We start from the raw sequence: 22567 nt of genomic DNA, 5'->3' as shown, positions 1-22567 counted from the left end.
AACACCATGTATTATCTGTAGTAAAATGATCTAAAGACAACAGTTTTGATGCAATCATCTTATTATATTTCACAGAATAAATATATTTACAACTCAATTACTGTTACGCTTGCAACAGCCTATACCTTTTTTCCATTGAAGTAATAAATAATACTCAATGTACAACACGAGACACTGGAGACCAACCTGGATATCCACACCATGCCCAAGGATGGGGGACACAAGCTTGAAAGCAATCTCCAGGAAATAGATCTTCAGTTTCTTTCTCTATGTTTCTTCTGGTTAGTGTTGTGAGAATAAAAACAATGAATAAACTTGGTAGTGCTAACAATAAAAGCCAAATTCTCCTTGTTTGAGATATACAAAATTTGCCAAGGGAGCCCACTGATGGTAACCCCGGGAGGGACATATGATCATTGACATGGTTCAAGGCCTGAAGAAAGCTGCAGTTGACACCAAACGTGCAGAACTGCTTATCCAGAGCCCGCTTGCACTGGTAGAATATTCTTGCTTGCCTCTGATGAAGGCTGTTAGTTCCTCTGGTGCAACAACCAATTTCAACCATTCTTGAAGCACTTCACCTTCAACTTTCTCATTTTCTGAATAAAAAGAAAGCGTATGCAATGAAGGAAATAATTTATTCTCTTCCCCCCCCCCCCCCTTAAAGATGCAGAACATCTACTTCAAAACTAGATTCAAACAGTTTAGGATTGTGGATGTTATTGAACAGTAGGATGCAAAAAGTATGTCAGTTCCTATAACAAAACAAGATTATGTACCACATAGAAATGAAAAATGAAAAGAGTGTAGAAGAATTAACACGTTGAAGACGAAGAAAAAGCCGATTACCTTCCAGGTGGGCACCAAGTCCTTCTAAAACAGCTGGATTAGCACGTACAACAGAAAGGGCTACTTCTAGCGCAGACTGTAATAATGCTTTCACCTCTCTTTGAACAAGATCAACTAGATGCCCCTGTATTTCACTTTGGATCAGTCTTTGATAGTGTAGGAATCGAAAACAAAGACACAGGTAATGTGATAAAATCAGTAAACAAAATTTATTAAAGATGGACCTGATCTCGTCCCCAGGGACCTGCTCCCCAAGATTCATCCATGCCTCCACCAGAGACTGTAGCTAAAGACAGAGGACCTATAGTCTGATTAAGACCATATTCAGCTACTGCTTTGTATGCCATGTCTGTTGCCCGCCTAATATCATCAAGTGCACCAGTAGAAACACGACCAGAGTACACAACTTCCTCTGCAGCGCGTCCACCAAGAAGGGTAACCAAACGACCATGTAATTCATCAATGAAGAGTAAATATCTATCCTCATTGGTAGGGGGAGAATATGTAAAGCCCAGTGCTCCTCCAGATCTTGGCAATATGCTCAGTTTCTGCAAACACAAAATGGAAGTTGATTGGTTAACAATTTCATGTGAACACAACCATCATTTCCACATTTTATACCGAGCTAACAAGGACATGCAAATAAAAAAAAATAAACTGAGAACATTCAGTAAACATTGTACCTCAACACGTGGCTGTCCAGGAAGAATGCTTGCAACAGCTGTACCTACTACTGCATGACCAGCTTCATGCCTTGCAACGACAGCCTTCTCACTCCCCTTCAACTTGGCAGTTTTTTTTTCTATGCCCTACAAATTTAATTCTTTCTGTCATTCAACTTGCAATCCAATGTCTAATCATAATGGCATTGTACAACTCCGCAACTTTTGAGCCAAATATGACAGAAGGAATTGAGTAGATTAAAGTAGGTTAGTGAAAAGTCTATATTTCTTACGATAGTCTCATCAGCAAGTGCAAAAGTAACATAAATGCATTGCATTAAAACATGGTTCATTCTTAATTATCAATTTATATTTTGTTTTCATATGGTAACTATTAAAATATGTGGGCCATGCAGTAAAGCCAATACCTAAAGCCAAGAACAAGAAAGAGAGAATTGCATAACATCAGTGGATAGCGGATTTAACAATTAATACTAAACTTTCATGGAAGAGAAAATATATAAATTCTCAAAAACATGGGAGAAGGAAATAGTCTAACAACATGAATGTGAACAAACAATAATGATAGCAGACAGAGAGAGAGAGAGTTACAGCTATTGATCGCTCTACTGCCTGAATGAAATCAATTCTTTCTACAATAACTTTGTTATTTCTTCCAGCAAGCAAGGCGGCTTCATTTACCAGATTTGCAAGGTCAGCCCTGCAAAATATAAAAGATGACCTAGCTATTTCTCCAGTATCAACAACAAAGGAGGAGGATGGAGGAGTGCCATTTAAATATGAAAAATTTAAAAGAGATACCCAGTAAAACCAGTAGTCATAGAGGCAATGTCACCAATATCAACATCCTCTGCAAGGGGAATTTCCTTCTTAGAAACATGTACTTTCAAAATAGCTTCTCTTCCAATCCTGTCAGGAGTCTCTACCTGGAAATCACATGAGACAAAGGAACTGGTTTATATAACAGATTCCGACATCTAGACAGTTAACTGAAATACAATGCACCATACAAACCATAACAACACGATCAAATCTCCCAGGTCGCCGAAGGGCAGGGTCCAAGACATCAGAACGGTTTGTAGCCCCAAGAACAATCACAGCCGAGTTGCTGTCAAATCCATCCATCTCCTACAATGTAGTTCCAAACTACAAGCTTCAGAGGTCTATGGCAATTAGACCAAGAGGTCTACCCAGAAGAAAAACTAGATGCAATTACTTACAGTGAGCAATTGGTTCAAGGTTTGCTCCCGTTCATCATTACTAACAATACGAAATTTACCATCACGACTTTTAGCCACAGCATCTATCTGTACATGATGAAAGGTGTCAGAAACTTCTACTGGAAATCTATAAGTTGGAAAGATCGTTCCAACAAAATGATAAAACTCATAGACTGACCTCATCAATAAAAATTATAGATGGTGCTTCCTTCTTTGCCCGTGCAAAGAGATCTCTAACTCGAGATGCACCCATGCCAACATACAACTCCACAAACTCACTGGCAGAACAACTTATGAATGGAACTTCTGCTTCGCCGGCCACAGCTTTTGCTAGAAGTGTCTTACCTGTCCCAGGAAGACCCACCTATAACACAAATAAAACCATTAAAAACAACATTATTTCCATTTTATATAAGAAGGTTCCAAAGAAACCACCAGATACTCCTCAGGTATAAGCACTGTGAGGAGACATTGAACATGATGAATTCCATATATGAATTTTTTTGAGCTTATCAACAACAGATAAAAGTAAAAGGCATTATATGACCAAAAGCTTTCAGCGGAGAAAATAAACTAAAGAATAAGAGAAAGATCCAGCCAATGGAACACAGTTTCAATAAAGTTGCAAATAAGTCATTGCTTCTATAGGATAAAAGCTTCATCATCATCAGGAAGTAAAGTTTTCTTAATATCAACTCACCAGGAGAACCCCTCGAGGAGGACGGGCACCAAGCCGTACATATCTGTCCGGATTCCTAAGAAATTCCTGGGCAGCAAACATAAACATATAAAGACAACAGCTTGTATTCATAAGAGCATTTACTACAAGTATCAGTTGATGGTAGCATATAAAGTACAGAAATATTTAGTGTACCACAATTTCTTCTAGCTCTTCCTTGGCCTCATCAACACCAGCAACATCAGAAAAAGTGACTACTTCACCTTGTTCAGGCACTTTTGAAATCCCAGGACCTCCAGCCTTGCGATTCCTAATCTGACCAGCTGTATGCTACATAATGCAATATTCAAATCAGAACCTATCAATGCAACATAGGCAAGGTACACATAAAACTTGAAAGAAAATTCAAACCTGAGAAAAGCTCACAGGGAACCGATGGAGAAGTCCTGCAAGGACAGCAACATAGAACAAAGCTATCTGCAAAAGAAAGGAACACAAATATATGAAATTCTATGTTTTAGATGTATATTAGTAAGCAAATTAGAAAAAAATCCACGGCAAGGTTGGTATCTATTCGAGAACTGCCTATCATATACACTCCGACAACCATTTTTTAGGCATATTTGAAGCCAACTTTGCAGTTTAATCAAGGTATGAGACAATGTTAACCCTTCTCAAAGAAAACATTTCTTGATAAATACCTTCCACTAGTCATCATTTACACTCTGACAACCAATTTTTAGGCATATTTGAAGCCAACTTTGCAGTTTAATCAAGGTATGGAACAATGTTAACCCTTTTTAAAGAAAACATTTCTTCATAAATACCTCTACTAGTCATCATTGAACAGACTAACCTAAGAAAACTGATACCGGGGATATTTGCTTTCAGGAAGTAGAGGACATTATGTCTCTTGGTACTTGAAGTCTAAAAGATATCCAGATGTTTATAAACATATTCTTTGGCACCACTGTCAGAAATCTCTATTAATTTTATTTTAATCTGACAACTTTTCAGTAACTAAAGATATAATTTTCCCAAATTATAACCAATCTTACTTGGACCTTCTAAAACTGTTACATTACCAACACCTCAAGAGGGAATAAGATTTCAAATAGAAGAGGGGACATCAGATTACTACTTCAGTTAAATAGTCAAGGCAAATGAAGGCAAAGAAGATACCCTCAACTAAATCTAAATTACATACAATCTAGCAGGCAGCTAACGAAAATGAACCAGCTCCAAGATTCACTTAAATTAATAACAACAAAGAAAAGAATACAAGTTACCAATGCAGAGTTGAAGAAGCCACCAGACCGCTTATCTGGAGACCCAAACTCCACATCATTTTCCAGCATCTTTTCATATGGAGTCTTGATATCGGTAGGCCGTATGGTTGTATATACAATTCTCTTAGTAGGCGCCATGCTCCTCAACAAGGACTCTGAATCTTGAAACTCATTATTACTAACACCACCATTTTTACTCTCTTGAACATTCCCTTCATTCTTCAGTTTAAACATTACATGAACCCCATCAACCCCCACCTTTTGAACTTGATTACTATTAATCTTATTCAAAAAATCACTGTAAGGAACGCTGATGAACGTTGTCTGAGTCCTGGGCTCGGAACCTGGTAATGGAATCCCCGGTCGAAGCAACCGCATAACGAATATAACAATGCCTAACTGTAAAAGTAAAACACCAATTTCTTGAGCTTGGATTATCGGTTGCCACTGCCATTTCTTTCCTTTGGACCACCAAACCCCATTTTTCCCGCTGTTTCCCCGTCTCTGATTGGTTGAACCACCCGAATTTGTCGTATTCTGCTTCACCCCTTGCCACCTTCACTATCATTTTTCTCACCGGAACTATCCTTCGAATCGCTGCTATCTGTACAATTAGCCAAAATTTTGCTTTCCTTGAACCTTAATCCACCTCCTCCATAAAGATTGACTCTCTCGTAGTTCCTCGAAACGACGACGTTACGTAGAGGGAAAGTAATTGAATCGGGGACGAAAGGATTCGTGTTTTGGAATGAAACCTTAAACCGACTGGTGCAGAAGTTTAAGCCATGTATATAAAGAAGATTACAGTATGATTTTCTGCTACACTTACTTTGGGTTATTATCGTCGTCGGTCGTAGAAATTCAATCAATGACATCTGGAAAACCCTAGAAACTCAGAAAAAAACGATTTACGTGCGGATTTTGAAGAGAGGCGAGAATTGTGAGACTTTGCGGGAGGGATAAATAGATAATGATGGGAGAATTTGAGCCGTTGGATTACAGGAAACGGTGGGATTTAACCTTTGTTGGGAAAAAGGGGTGAAAATAGACTGGGGTGTTTCGAGGAATACATAAAAGATTCTTGAGTACGTAAGACGTGGAATGAGGAGATTGGAAGGTTAGGACGATAGTGCGGTGACAATATATCTGGCGCTGATTGGTAACCACACGCTTGGTTTCATTAGGGCCGTAGCTTTGGATATATATTTTTTAAAGATAGGATTTATGGGTCCAGTCCAATCAATTTAATAAAAATCAGCTTATTACTAAATTTTACTTACTTTTACATTTATCATTGTTTTAATTTATACTTTTTTAGAGGTAATTTATACCAATCCTACGTTACGGGTATCTAAACCTAACTTAAAAATAAAGAATGATTATTATTTTTAAAAAGTTTAAATTCGAACAGTTATTTTATTAAATTGTATTTTATCGATTAAATAATTTTTAAATAAATATTATTTTTATATTATATTATATTATTTAAAAATAGTATATGATAATTTAAAACCTAAAAATACATTATAAATTTTGAGATAAAAACATAAACATTGAAGATAATAAACAATTAAAATGTTTATTGTATCCAAAATTTTAATTCCTCGTTGATGTTACATTTTTGTCAAAATAACTTCACAACATCGTGTGATATACTTGTAGCTTCATTTTTCACTTACGGGGACGTACTCAAGCCGTAGGTCATGGCCCTTATGTCTTAAAAAAGTAAATTATTTATTAAGTCATTCATTAACTATTTAATTTTTATTTTAGTCACATAACTATTATTTATTTTAAATCATATTTAATTTATGCTTTAGATTGATTTTGGTAACTCATCTTTAAAAACTTAGTGGTGATATTGATGTGCCTTTATAAGATAATGACATATAATGATTGAAAAATAATTAAAAATTTGTCATGTTAGCATCATTATTAATTTTTTATTTGTAAGTGATCAAAATATAACTGAAATATAAGGTTAGCTATGATTTAAAAAAATAATAGTTAGGTGATCAAAACATAAATTAAGTAATAGGTGGGTGACCAATTAGTTAGTTTTCCCTAAATAAAAAAAACATATATGAATTATGTTAAGAAAATTATATTGATTCATTTAATATATTTTTTCTAGATTTAACTCATATATATATATATATATATTAATAATATAAATTATTTTAAATAAAATTTTTATTATATTTATATTGATGTAATCTATACCTTTTTTTCTAGGTTGACTGTTGTTCACGTAGTTGATCTTGATATCGTTTCTACCTTAAATCGATTGATATTAGTGTTTGAGTCTTTATTATTCTAAATGATAATCGATGAAAATCACCTCTACTTGCTTATTATAGTCTAACCATTTTAAATGAAAAGAAAATAAGAGTGAGTAGAATCATTCAATTAAGTCATAATTACTTACCAAGAATGCAACATAAACTTTTTCTTATATATATTATGGGTTAGTTTGTTATAGCTTTTGAAAAGTGACTTTCAAAATTATATAAACGAATTTTTAAAAATATGTATAAAAGTGTAGTTTAAAATGTAATTGTTTGATATTATTGTTGAAAAATAAGTTTGAAAAGATAAAATGCCCATTATAAACATTATATTGTATATTAAAAATATATAACATTTAAATTATATTTGCACTTATTAATACTATGATATATAAAATATATCAACTTAAACTTTAATAAAAATATAAAAAAAATATTTTAAAATAACTCATTAATAATATTTTTATATATGAAACATTTTATTAAGAAAAAAAATATATTATCAATATTTTTTAACACGTGGACATAAAATTGTTATGAAATAATAATTTAAATACTTGTTTTGATAAAAATAATATTACAAAAAATATTAGTAATTAAAATAAATTATTAGGTAATAAATTATTTTTAAGGATGTCAGTATTAAATTATTAAAATAAAATGTAAATACATAATTAAGTGGAGCTCATGCATTAGTAAGGGTAAAATTATAATTTACTTCCAAACATAAAGTTGAAACTGAAAAAGCTATAAATTCTAGCTTTTGCGGTTGATTTGAAATCATCGTTTCCAACACAATTTTTTTAGTTTTTACTCGTTTGACATTGGTTTTGCGGTCGAAACGGACTTGTTATCTAAAAGTGCTTTTAAAAAGTCACGCCAAACAAGACCTATGTTGGTCTAGTTCTTTATTTTTCGTAAAGTACGTGTGTTTGATATATATTTAACATATATTCAAATATTGAAATAAAATTGCATAAACCATCTTATCTCAGTGGTTTAAAGAATCTTTGTTATTCCTAAGTACATTAGTAGAATATTTATACATTAATTTAATAATTTATTCAAAATAATAATTTTTACTTTAGTTTAGGTCCAAGATCTAAATTAATAATTTTGATAAATTAATAAGATAATAATTTTTTGGAAGATCTTTATATAAATTTATGGTCCTTCATTATTATAATGAATAATTCTATAAAATTAGAATATAACCAGGACAACTTAGTAAAATATGATTTTATTATTGTTTGCTTCTTTGTAAAATTTAAATCTAATCATATTTCATCTCTAATATTTCTTACTACATCCAAAATTTTGGTGTTGCATTCTTCTACTCACGTATTGTTTTACACATTTGATGTCATGGTTGATTTTTGGACACCTTTTAATATAAAGTCATGGTTGATTGGTTTTGATTTGGATTGGCTAATTAGGAATGCTTTATATTGTTTATATAATAGTTGATTTTCTTACCATACATAAACTTGCATTAAGTTTTAACTAGTACTACATATGACAATGAACTTGGTCTTTTTTAGGAGTATGTATTATATTTAATTAGTTATATTGTACATGAACATCATTAAATTAATCAATAAAATGTATATATTTTATTTTTTTAAAAATAATGTAGGTTTATTGAATCCAAAAATATCTTTAAATTAATAAATTATTAATTTATCGATTAATTAATATTTTTAAATTAATAAAATTAATCTCACATTATTAATTTATAAGGATTTTATTATAAATAACTTGTTGGAAAAAAAGGTGAATTACTATGATAGATTTAATATTTATATTAAATTCATAGTCCTTTTAATATGTAAATTAAAAGATACTATTTAATTTGAATATTAGTATGATAATTACTCTTTAAATATGCCAATTTAAAAGATATTTATTATCTTTTTATCATTGAATATTAAAGATAACTATATACTTTGGAACATTTCAAATTAAAATATTATTTGTTTCAGTTTGAATAATAAAAGGAGTGTATATCTATTTAATATTTTAAATTTAAAAGATATTATTATCTGTTTAAATTCAAATACTAAAAGATATCTAGTTGGAGTAAAACTTTGAAAATCTCCTATAAATACCGAGCAATCCTATTAGGTTTTTTGACATCTCAGAATTCAAGAACTTCTTTTTTCTTAAAAAATATTTCTCTCATTAGTTTTTTCCGGTGATAATCGAAGGCAATGATAGTTCATGATCTCAAAAGTTGTGCAATTGTTCGTAAATCATCTAGTTATTGTATTCTGGGAGAAAGACGACCAATGATCTCGAGCACCTAAGGAGTGAAAATATGCCTTAAGGAAATTGTGTAGCGACATGTCTCAACTATTTCCAATCTCAATATCAAAATCAAAGAGTATTTTATCATCAATATATTCTATTTTAATTTTTAAAGAAGTTTAATTTCTTCTTTTTATTTTTTTTCTCAGGTTCGATTTTGTCTCAGATTGTTATTTCATATAACAATCTTAAGACATATTAATCTCATTCTTCTACCTTTCTTGATGTGAGATGATTCAAAAGTTGTGAGAAAAATCGAGAAAGCAAATAAATTTGTTTGGGGATTTATCTTGCTATTTTAACGGGTTTTCTAAATATCTCAAAGTGGACAAATATATGTAACATAAATTGTTATGAAATAATTGTGGTTACTAATTTTGTTTCAGAATTTTAATTATGTCTGGTAAAAAATCAAAAATAAATGAAAATTAATTTTTTATTAGAATTATTGTTAATTCCAGTTCTGAATTGAATTGGGATTCAATTATGATGGTATAAATAAACGAGAATGGTTTGAAATTGTCTTCGTTGCATTTCAGTCGTTTGAATACACAATATTGGGAATCACAGTATTTCCCGCTTTGTGAAGTTAAGATAGGCACTTTAAGATTAAGATAGTAAAGAGAGCACAAGAGTATAATTCTCCAATTTGGAGATTCTTCCACTATATAAAATAATAGTAGGATTACAAGGATGTGTTCACAAAACTTGACTCACACTCAGTGGCTAACTCAAACTTGAGGATAAAGACTTCCCAAGCTATCTCTCTTCTCTTTCAAAGAGGCTCTCTAACTCTCTAGTTTCTCACTATAAGAAGTGGACTCTCTTAGTTTTTGGAACTCTTGGATGGTTATGAATGAAGTCTCTCACCCCTATTTATACTGCTTCACCTTCACAATGAATGGTGGAGATTACTTATGTAACATCCTTAATCGGTTAGTGATTAAAGTGTAAGATTTTAAAATTCAATGACCAAATTAGATAAATTGAAAAGTGAAGGAATTATTTGAAAGATATTTGTGTAGGATGATTTAACAAATGAAGAGAAGAAAGGGGCAAAAGAGTCATTGAACAAAGGAAAGAAATAAAAAAATTATGGGTATTATAATACCTATGTGGAGCATGATTTGAAGAGATAAGTTTCCAGACTTATCTTCTTCATCTTCTTCTCTTCTCCAACGTGAAGCCATAAGCCAAGGTAAGTTTGATTTATTTTGGTTAATCCTTAAAATTCAAGAGTGGGTTTTGATCCTTATGTGATACTTAAGCTAAAGGAAGCTTAAGTTGTATTATAATCAAAAGATGAAGAAGTTACGAAAGATTAAAGAGAATGGGTTTCAAAGTGAAATTTTGAATAAAAGTGTTTAAATGAATTTCGAGGTTGAATTTGACTTGTCATTATGAGATAAGAAGTTATAAGTGTTAGAATTAAGTTTGGATAACATGGAAATGTGGTAAGATTCTAGTTTTAAGAATTTGGATGAACTATGGGAGATTATAAGGTGTTGGAATACTGGAAATTAGTTATAATGGTTATAGATGAGTTTAATAGCATAATAAGGATTTTATACATGAAAATTTGGGTGAAGTATTGATGAATTTCGGGTGAAAATAACCTATTTTGGACAGGTGCATCGATACATGAATGGGTACCGATACATAAGAAGGTGCATCGTTATGAAGGTACCGATACACTAAGACCAACTTTGAAGGTGCATCGATACATTAAGGGGTGCATCGATGCATGGGAATTTCGAACCTAATTTGTGTACCGATGCACCCATAGTGCATCGGTACACCCCTAAAGGAAAATTGAATTTTGGGTTCATTAAATTAGCTCAAGTTATTAGTATCGAATTATAAGGTTTAAGCTTCTTATAATTGTCTTGAAAATTATATTTATGTAGATAACGAGCCTAAACAAGTTCAATAACAATTGACAAGTGAGATCGATCGAGGAAAAGGCAAAGAGATATAGGTGAGTGCATATGCATAGCATGAATATAGTATTATAATCAGTTCTAGACTTGTGATAAGTCTAGATTCAATATTTTGATACATGATCACATTCCATATTATGATACATGACATGAATTCATATTATATGCATTATGTGACATGAATATCAGGAAAAGTTATATGAGCTATGTGATAAAGGTATGGAAAATGATATGTCTATGTGATAAAGGTATAGAAATAATATGTCTATGAGATACACTATGTGAATTTTAAAGCCTATGTTATGTAGATGAGAACTATAGGTATAGTTGGCATGCCAAGAGTAGAGGGTCTACGCGGTCCTTCGGGATATTCTACGTGGTCCTTCGAGACATATATGTATTCTTTGGAATATGTATGAGGTCTTGTGAGACACCTATTTGATCCTTGGTATATGTATATGATTCTTGGTATATGTATATGATTCTTAAGGAATTTCTATGTGGTTCTTATAGACAAATCTTATATGGCACCACGGTGCAATTCTACGTGGCACTTCGGTACATTTCTACGCGGTCCTTTGGGATAATTCTACGTGGCACTTCGGTGCAAATTTATACGAGCTGTGGTGACAGCATAGTGTATAACCTCACAGTACTCACATACCTCGGGTTCTAAGTATTGTATCATGGGCTATTGAACTTATTGATGTGAATTCATGATGAATAATTTAATAAGATCATGGGTATGTGAATTGCATGGATTGAATATATGATGTCATGACATTGCATTTCATTATATTTTATTGTTATTATTATTATGCCTCACTAAGTCTATGACTTAGCGTGTAAGCATTTTACACGTAGGTACCGAAAACAGAAATATCTATTATAAGCTCAGCATGACAACATATCTCCACTTGAAGGTAGATCAAAGTAGATTAAATAGTATGTATTATTATGTGTTAAATAGGTTGGAATGTAAACAAAGTCGATAAATTAAGTATTTATGCTCTGATCGAGTTTTGTAATGTTTTAAACGTATTTATGTAAATGTAATTGTATAGCGATAAAAGGTTAATTTTTTATGAGTTTTATGTACGTTTTATGAAAGTAATGTAGCAGTATTATAGCAGTACTGTAGCAGTGCATCTGTACACTGTAACACTGTTCATGGTACTGTTCATACCATATAGTATTGTTCATAAATATGTTTTGCCTTAAATTTTATAATGAAACATAATTTAATAATATATTATATTTTCTTAATATGAGTTCAAATGTTTTGTTATTTCATAATAATTTTGTTTTAAAAAGTCAATGTGACATCTCAGACTCGTATCCGGGTCGGGTATAAGTTAGGGGTGTTACAACTTATATTAAAGGGTGGATATTAATTATCTAGAATGCTCCACACACTCTAAGAAACTTTACACTCTATTCCATATTTTTCCATACTCTTCATAAGGTTCCACACTCTTCCAGAATATTCCAGAGGATTCCACACTCTTCCACAAACTTCTTGAGAGTTCTAAATTTCTCTAGAGTTCTCCGAAATGTTCTAGACAATTCTACACTTCTCTAGAAAGCTATAGAAATTTCTAGAACCTCTCCAATTAAGGAGAGGTCTAACAAATCTCCCCCTCTCGACTTAATTGGGGGTAGTAACAAGCTGACACCTTGACAGCAATCTTCGAACTTCTTTGTCGGTATTACCTATGTCATCATGTGACCAGTTCTCATCTGTGTGAACCTTTTCAAGATGTATTTGCTTTTCTTCGAGAACTTCTCGGATCCAATGATATCTAGTATCTATGTACTTTGTTCATGAATAAAATGTTGAATTCTTTCAAGATAAATTGCACTATGGTTTTCACTTTAAGACATATTTTTATTGATCTATTCCCAGCTCCAGCAACAAATTCTTCATCCACAACATCTCATTGCAAGCTTTAGTAGCTGCGATGTACTGGATCATAGCAACGACCTTCCGATTTAGTAGCTCCCATTGAGCATCACTCTTGTCTTCTACCTTGTCTTATAGATAATGGGCTCATGCAAATCCTTGCAGTACAGGTGGTCCTCCATCATCGGCTTCCAATATGAGTAGTTATTGGTTGTGAGCTTGAACATGTCTCCATCATGAGTAATGTTATCCTCTATCTTGAACTGCTCGAGCTAATTACAACTATGAATGAATCTAGCTCTGATACCACTGTTGGGAATCACGGTCTTTCCCGCTTCGTGAAGTTAAGATGGTCACTTAAAGATTAAGGATAGTAAAGAGAACACAAGAGTATAATTCTCCAATTTGGATATTCTTTAAATATACAAAAGAATAGTAGGATTACAAGGATGTATTCACAAAACTTGACTCACACTCGGTGGCTCACTCAAACTTGAGGATAAATACTTCCCAAGCTATCTCTCTTCTCCCTCAAAGAGGCTCTATAACTCTCTAGTTTCTCACTCTAAGAAGTATAATCTCTTAGTGTTTTTGGAACTCTTGGATGGTTATGAATGAAGTCTCTCACCCCTATTTATATTACTCCACCTCCACAAGGAATGATGGAGATTACTTATATCCAAGGGTGGAGATTAATTATCTAGAATGCTCCACACACTCTAAGAAACTATACACTCTTCCACTCCATTCCATATTCTTCCATAAGGTTCCACACTCTTCCATAAGGTTCCACACTCTTCCATAAGGTTCCACACTCTTCCAGAATATTCCAGAGGATTCCACACTATTCCACAAACTTCTAGAGAGTTCTACATTTCTCTAGTGTTCTCCGGAATGTTCTAGAAAATTTTACACTTCTCTAGAAAGCTATAGAAATTTCTAGAACCTCTCCAATTAAGGAGAGATCCAACAAGTACAAGGGTCATTAATAATGGCGCAACAGCCTTGTTGCGAACCTCTTGTAGATTTACACAAATATAAGGGTTAGCGCATAAGGATTGTTCTTTTAGAGGTTACATATGGGATTTTGTTTTAATACAACTAATGATGATTTGGTTAATTTAGAATAATTAATGTAAGGTAAATTTTAGTTTTCAACTAAAATGGAATAATAAGTAATTTCAACGATTCACCTAATTTGTGATTTGGAATATTGGTTCTTATTTAACCTTTGAATTTAAATTCAACGGTGTTGACAGTTGTAAGCCACAACGAGAAATTTGTAAAATTCTATAGATAAAATTTCAAGATATGACAACATAAGATGTTTTATTTGGTCATGGTGAATCTGACCAAATGTGAGATGATCATCATACTATTAGAGAGGATAAGGTAAACATTGTTACCACATTAAGAAAAAAATGCATAAGCATTAATCATGATCTTTTTTAATATAAAATATTAAATATGACATAAATACATAATATCATTTGATATTTATAATTATTATAGACTATTATAATTGTAATATCCAAAATTTGACTAGTAACTAAAATATAAATTTTGAAAATTTAGTAGGCAAAGTATAATTTGGAAAAAGTTAGTGACCAAAATGATCATTTTCTCAAATAGAAATTTTATTTCATAAATATATATAGCTTATCCTCAATAGTGGATTCTCTATGAAAGTCATATTTCGATACGGAATTTGTGTAAAGAGCTATTGAACGATAAAGTTGGTAAAGTATTCGGATAATTGGATCGAATCAGGAGTTTATAAAAATTTGAAGGATGGTAGTATCGGGCTAGAAATATTATATTTATATTTTAATCAGTAGGATTAATATGGATTAATGGATTGAAGTGGAATTTCCATGTTAAAGTAGAATAGTGGAATTTAAGTTACTAAATTGAAAGTTTGGAAAATTGAAAGAGAAAAAATAGAAATAAATAAATATGATTTTTATATTATTTATTGTTAAGAAATGATAATGAAAGAATGACATGGAGATAAATATTAAGATTCATTAATAGTATATTTGACTTTTGAGACTAAAATGAATTTAAAATTCATTTTAATTAGAATTAAGCCATGTGTATATAGATATTTTGGGAGAAAACTCAAGAAAGCTTCCTCTTCCCCCTTCAAATTGTCTTGAGTTCCATTCAAAATAGGGCCATGTATGTTTTTTTATTTTTCTTCATTTTAGTCTTTTTTCCTTCGATTTTTTATTAAGTTATGAAATAGAAAAATGATCAATGTCAAATTCTCTATCATTTGGTGATAATATTTCATTGTTTTCTTTCTTGAATCATTGGTTTGATTGTTAGAGTGGATGATGAGTAAACTGGATTTTAATGATTTAAGGATAGGTTTTTGTGTTGTTAATATTATAGAGTTGTTTTCAAGTTTGAATAATGATTAAAATCAATTAGAAATGTTTACAGATGAATTTGGTTAGGTTAGGGTTTATGGAAAAGATTGAATTTTGATTGTTTTGAAATGGAATTGATTGAAATTGCATGGAAATGATGATAAGAATTTGAATTCATGCATGTGTTCATTTGATAAGCTAATGGAATTAGTCAATAAGCTAAGGATGCAAATTAGTGAATATGCTTAATTTGGTAATCTGAACAACAAGTTTATAAATCACCATAAATTATACAAGAATGATTAGAAGATGATTTTTATACCGTGAATTTTTAAATTAGACTAGTTTTGTTTAAAACAAACGGATACTAATTTAGAAGTGTATACAAAAGATATGAATTTTTAACTGATGATGATCAGAAATTTAGGCAGCAGATTATGTAAGCTACATTAGAAAATTCGTCATAAATTGCACATGTTGAACTAGAAAAAGCTCCTTATGTGGTTAGATTTTTATTCAAGTCTAGTTTCTAATGGTACAAACGAAATAATGTTAAGTGCCTATTATATATAATAATATTTCTTTGAGGGTGATGCAAACTGCCAAAATATGAAATTGAGGTAAATTATGCATTTTATGATACTCGTATGTTATATGCTATCTTAATTATTTGAAATGAGCCAACTCTATTATCTTAACAAGATAATTATGACATTTATCATATGATGAAATTATGAGAATTTCATGGAAATGTTGTTTATAGGATGAATTCATGCTTGAATCAAAATGTAATACATGCTAGGAAAACTTAAAGGTATTCGACCAAAGGGAAAGAAATAAGGAAAATTTTGGAAATTATGCAAGGGTTGGAAATGATGTATGAGTGATTCTACATGCTTAAAATATGATTTGGACCAATTGGAAAATTGTGAAAGTATACGGACTTAATAGTATAAATTGAGAAATATGGATATTAATGTGCAATTATTTAATAATTGATGTATTATTTTGAAACTGAATGTTGGAGTGCTAAATTTTATATTTGGATGATAATTTGGATCAAATTGAAAACTTGTGAAATTATAAGGACTTATTCAAATTTTATGGAATGTTTGAATTTGTTTTGTGATGCTTGAATTTAGGATTAAATGGCAAAAAAGACTATATTGAATAAAATAGAAAATTTGAGATGAAATTCTAAAATGTTTTATCTTATGGTTAAAATTAAGGTATTATGGATTTATTATCAAATTTGGAAGGTTGTAAGAGTGTAAGGGATAAATCGCAAAAATGGAAAAGGGTAGGAACTTAAATGGCAAATGTGAAATTGTTTAAGTATTTTATTGAAGTTGAATATAAATTAATTGGGACAAATTTTGTAGAATGTATAAGTTAAAGGACTAAATGGTAAATATAAAAAATATTAATTAAAGCATAAATTTAGTATGAGATGATATGTGAAGTTTAAATAAATAAATTTTAGGGACTTGGAAGGTTAATTTGGTAGAATCAAGTTAGTTTTTGATTTGGTAAAGAATTTACTATCGAATATAAGTAAATAGTATTTTAGATTATCTATACGAATATGAATTTATTATATTAGTTAAAGTATTAATACATGGTTAAATAATATATGATTTTGATAATCTTCCTATAAATGTTTTATACGAAAAATGATATAAGATTTAAATAAAAGCCTAGTGTATAAGACTTGAGAGTCAGTGGTACATGAGATGGAGTGATTTTGATTATGAGCTCGTATATTCGTGTACAGTATAGTTACCAGATACATTTATATATTTGGGATCATAGGTACATTGTTGTATTCGGGATCATAGGTACATTGTTGTTGTGTTCTATAGTACTTGTACATTCACAGGGCACTATTATAGGTACATTGTTGTTGTGTTCTACAATATTTGTACATTCACAGGGCACTGAATATACCACACCTATAGTGCAATCACATGGCATTAAATGTGTCGCATCATCTATAGTGCAATCATAGGGCACTGATGCGTCGCACCTATAGTGCAATCACAATGCACTAAATGTGCCATACATTTATAGATCACATGCAACTATGCAACATACAAGGCACTAATGTGCCATAGAGATACAAACAATTATTATAATGCACATAGGACACTAATGTGTCATACAATGATTGACAATTTATACTGCATATCATACAGAGCACCCGTTTCTGACTTGTGTTCCCTATATTCTCATGATCATACATCGGGCCTTAAAAATGAAACTAAAAAAATATAATACAGTGAAAGTAACGATATAGTAAAAGATACATTAAAACAAAAGATATATAACAATTAAAGAATCAGTAAAAGAAACAATAGAATAAGAGAAATAATATAATAAAAGAAATAGTAAGGTGAAGGAAACAATATAGTGAAAGGAACAATACATAAAATAGGAACAATTTAAAAAAGAAACAAAAAAGAAAGAAAGGACAGTACTAGTTTAATTATTATTTTCGATAGGTACAAGAAAGAAACAGTAAGAAAAGAAATGACAATACTAGTTTAATTATTATTTATGATAGTAAAATTTTACATAAAGTTCGATTTAACACTAATTGTTTATAGATGAAAAGTTGAATTATAAGTTACTTGTATTTTAAATAATTAAGATAAATCTTATTTAATTAATTAAATGATTCTATACTATATTTTCATACAATGTCTTGTACTAAAACATATACGATTTAATAGGTATGAGTTAAATAGGTTGAACACGAATGTAGATTTTGTAATTAACAACGGGTTCTTTTGATATGTCTGACTGGATCAAGGAAGATCTACTATATATAATGTGGGAAGAGGATAGTAATATTGATGTCAAGAGAGATGTGTTAACTGTCATAATAAGATAAATTTTATATTAATTGACATTTCCCATAGTTATATAAGAGTTGCTTAATCTAAATTGTAGTTAAATTGAGGGTAAAACATACTCACTTAAGAAAAATTTATATGCATAGGATGAAACTATAATAATAGTTTTTGTTAGCGAGAGGTCGTGTGACGGTAGACAACAACTATAAAGGATATGTTTTGAATAAATTAGATTATAGAAAATACAAATGTTTTATATATAGCGAGATAAAAAATATTATAAAAGTTGAACCAAATTGTAAAATAATACGAGAAAATGTAACAAGAAAGGTGAATATATGGTAAGTTGCTAAGTGATTTCGTGTGAATATACTAATAAATTATGTTATAAAGAATATTTGGTTGATTTTTAAATTAGACAAATTTAATTGTGATATGAAACAATGTTAAACTGTCTAACTGTTGCCTAAAAACCAGATGTGAACTGAAAAATTAAAATATTACATGGTGATATTATGCGACAATATAGTTTATAGAAATTTTAAATTTTATAAGAAACATAATTTTACCGACTTTCAAATAGTAATTGTTATACAGAAACAACGTGATATCCTTAACTTGTTTATGGTACAAAAGCTGATTAAGGGTGTTACATTTAATGATATCAGAGCTGCAGGTTTAACCGATTCTCATCCTAAACCAAAGCTAAAATATGTTAAAAGTTTGTACATGCCACTAAACTGTCCATATCACTAATCTAATATGGTTAAGTGATAATAAGATAATAAGATGAAAAAACAGTGTTCTTATTGGCTTATATCGGATACGTGTTAAAAATTCAAGGATGAATTTTCTTAAAGGGGTGGGAATTGTAATATCCCAAATTTTACTAGCAACTAAAATACAAATTTTGAAAGTTTAGTAGCTAAAGTATAAATATAGGAAAAGTTAAGGGACCAAGATGACAATTTTTCCTAAAAGAAATTTTATTCCATAAATAAATAAATAGTTTATCCTCAAGAATGGATTCTCTATGAAAGTCATATTTTGATCAGAAATTTGTGTAAAGAGGTATTAAACGATGAAGTTCGGTAAAATATTCGAATAATCGGATTGAATCTTAAGTTTATAAAAATTTGAAGGATGGTAGTATAGGGTTAGATATATTATATTTATATTTTAATCAGTATAATTAATATGGATTAGTGGAATTAAGTGGTTTTTCCATGCTAAAGCAGAATAGTGGAATTTTAGTGAAATTGAAAGTTTGAAAAATTGAAAGAGCAAAAATGGAAATCAATAAATATGATTTTTATATTTATTTATTTTTAAGAAAATGGTGATGAAAAGATGACATAGAGGTAAATATTAAGATTCATTAAGGGTAGATTTGACCTTTAGGACTAAAATGAATTTAAAATTCATTTTAATTAGAATTAAGTCATGTGTACATAGATATTTTGGGAGAAAACTCAAGAAAGTTTCTTCTTCCCCTTTAATTTTTTTTTGAGTTCCATTCATACTAACAACCTACTTTGTATTATCCACAACCTCACCCATAACTTGAGTTTTATCTCTGAACTGTCTTACATTTCTTTCTTCTCAAACACATATATATATATATATATATATATATGAGCTCGCCAATGAAGCTTTAAAATAAAAACTAGCAAAGATTTTCCCTTCAAACGAGAAGCAACTCAAGCAAGCTCTTGTTTCCAACCCAAAACATCCATCTTCAATCCGCATAAACTAAAAATATCCTTCCTAACACAACGAGAGAGAGAAAACATTAACAAAACAGATGATCTATAGTTATAAAGTAGCATTGCAATTCATATAAACATGATCAACAACAATATTTATTCTCAAAAGTCTATCCCTCATACTAAGTCTATCTAGGATGGTTAGCCAAACAATGATCGAGTGCTTAGAAACATGTAAAGAGAATCATATTACCTTTTTCCAGGGCATATGAGAAGCCTTCCTGTAACACCCCCAACTCGTATCCGACCCAGATCCGAGTCCGAGGTGTCACATTGACTTTTCAAAACTTATATTTGTATACTAATATAAAAAATCCACTTTTATTCATATAAGTTCATAATTCATATCATTAAAATAAAAATATCTTCAAAACTAATCAGAGCGTATATAATTCAAAACATTAATTACATGCCAACTATTTCCAATAACCAAATACAAATAATTCTAAACTTTTTTCTGATATGATCATAGGAAAGGAGAGGTTGACCTGTCTTGCCTTGCCTTGACTATCGCTGCTTCGCTTCTCTATTTGCTTCTAGAAACCTACGTGTTAAACACTCACACGCTAAGTTGATGACCTAGTGAGGCATATAAAACATATAAGGTAACTATAACTCTTAACAATTAATGCATAATTTATACAATCAAATCATAAAATCTCATATACACATTCATGTAACAAATATGTACATACAATTATATCATCGTATCATATAGTATTGTGTATTGTTTCATGTTCCTATAATCATTTATTTTGACTTACTCAGCTTATAACACATTCACTTGTTATCATTTAACTCGTTCCCTTTTTCATAATTCTTAGTCATATAATATCTATACTATAGTCATCTATCTTATTTCTTATTTCCATTTACTTCTATTTATCATATACTCATAGACTCTTTCTACATATTCTATATCATATCTTCGTGTACTAATTTTTATATTCTATTAGTTCTTTTTTTCACACAATTTGCCACATAAACATATTATCATAACCTATTATAATTTTAATTTTTATAATGTTCTCATATGATTTCATTTCCTAGATCTATGTACTATGTTTTATATCACTTAAGAATTGAATCAGTTTTAAATCATCATTTCATTGAAACATCTAGAATTTTCTATACAACATATATATATATATATATATATATATATATATATATATATATATACTATGTTTTATATCACTTAAGAATTGAATCAGTTTTAAATCATCATTTCATTGAAACATCTGGAATTTTCTATACAACATATATATATATATATATATATATTCCCTATTTGATGTACTATTTATTTATCTCCATTAATTTATCTAAATTCTTATTTCCAAGTATAATTCTTTTATAGTAGTTCATCTACAAGGTGTATTCCCACTATACAATCATAACTATTTTATTCATATAATCCTATAATCCATCATTTTATTACATGTACCTATACTTATGGAATTCATAACATTTCTCATGTAATTACTTGAAACATATCATATAAGTTCATTATAATCTCATATATTCCAACATATCAAACTAACATAATTTTTAACATAGATAATAACATATGCAATACATACAACCATTACACTCATATTCAAACACACAATTACATAACTATCATATCAAATTTATTTCTATTATCTCTTTATTAGCCCATGTACATCTGTGAGAACTGTAGATGTGTAAGTATATTGAGGTTGTGCACTATGCTGTCACCACAGCTCGTATGGGGTCCCATTAGGTGCTATGAAATTTTTTTCGAAGGACCACTATGAAATATCCCGAAGGATCATTGTATGTCCCGAAGGACCGCGTAGACCCTCGACTCTTGGCATGCCAACTATACATATAGCTCTCGTATCAAATAACATGGGCATTTTTACTTATATCATTTCACATATACGTTTTCATATTACATGTCATATAAGCTCATAGCTTCTTTCACATATACATATAGTCACATAGCTTCTTTTCATATTCTCATAGGATCACATAGCTCATATCTTATACCTTATTTTCTCATGTTCACATATATCATGTCATATGACTCATATCTTTCTCATGCAGTCACATAGCACATACTTCTCATATCATTACATTCAAAAGCATGTTAACACATATAATCATGCATACATACAATTCATGTCATTCATATACGTATAATCATATATTCATGCATTCTAATATAGGAAATAGACTTGTCGCAAGTCTTGTTTTCATTTAGCACCATAGACTAACTAATATGCACTCACCTGGGCCTCACTAAGTTTCAATCCACTTTTATGATTTCATTTCTTTCGATCAAATCTTAACTTGATAGTCGTCCTGGAACTTGTTCGTGCTCGATATCTACATAATCATGTACTGATACTTATCATTATCCAATTGATATACTTTAATCTATCAT

The 22567-nt window shown here is 30.5% G+C and overlaps 1 pseudogene; it reads right to left on the bottom strand.

Annotated features, from left to right (window-relative positions):
* Positions 1-458: 458 nt before the first annotated feature.
* On the bottom strand, positions 459-5642 carry LOC120180221 (annotated as a pseudogene).
* Between the last annotated feature and the right edge of the window lie 16925 nt (positions 5643-22567).

This window comes from Hibiscus syriacus, unplaced genomic scaffold (assembly GCF_006381635.1).
Source record: "Hibiscus syriacus cultivar Baekdansim isolate YM2019G1 unplaced genomic scaffold, ASM638163v2 tig00003715_pilon, whole genome shotgun sequence".
NCBI classification, from domain to species: Eukaryota; Viridiplantae; Streptophyta; class Magnoliopsida; order Malvales; family Malvaceae; genus Hibiscus; species Hibiscus syriacus.
Note: the sequence above shows the minus strand (reverse complement) of the source record. Positions and strands in the feature narration are given on the sequence as shown.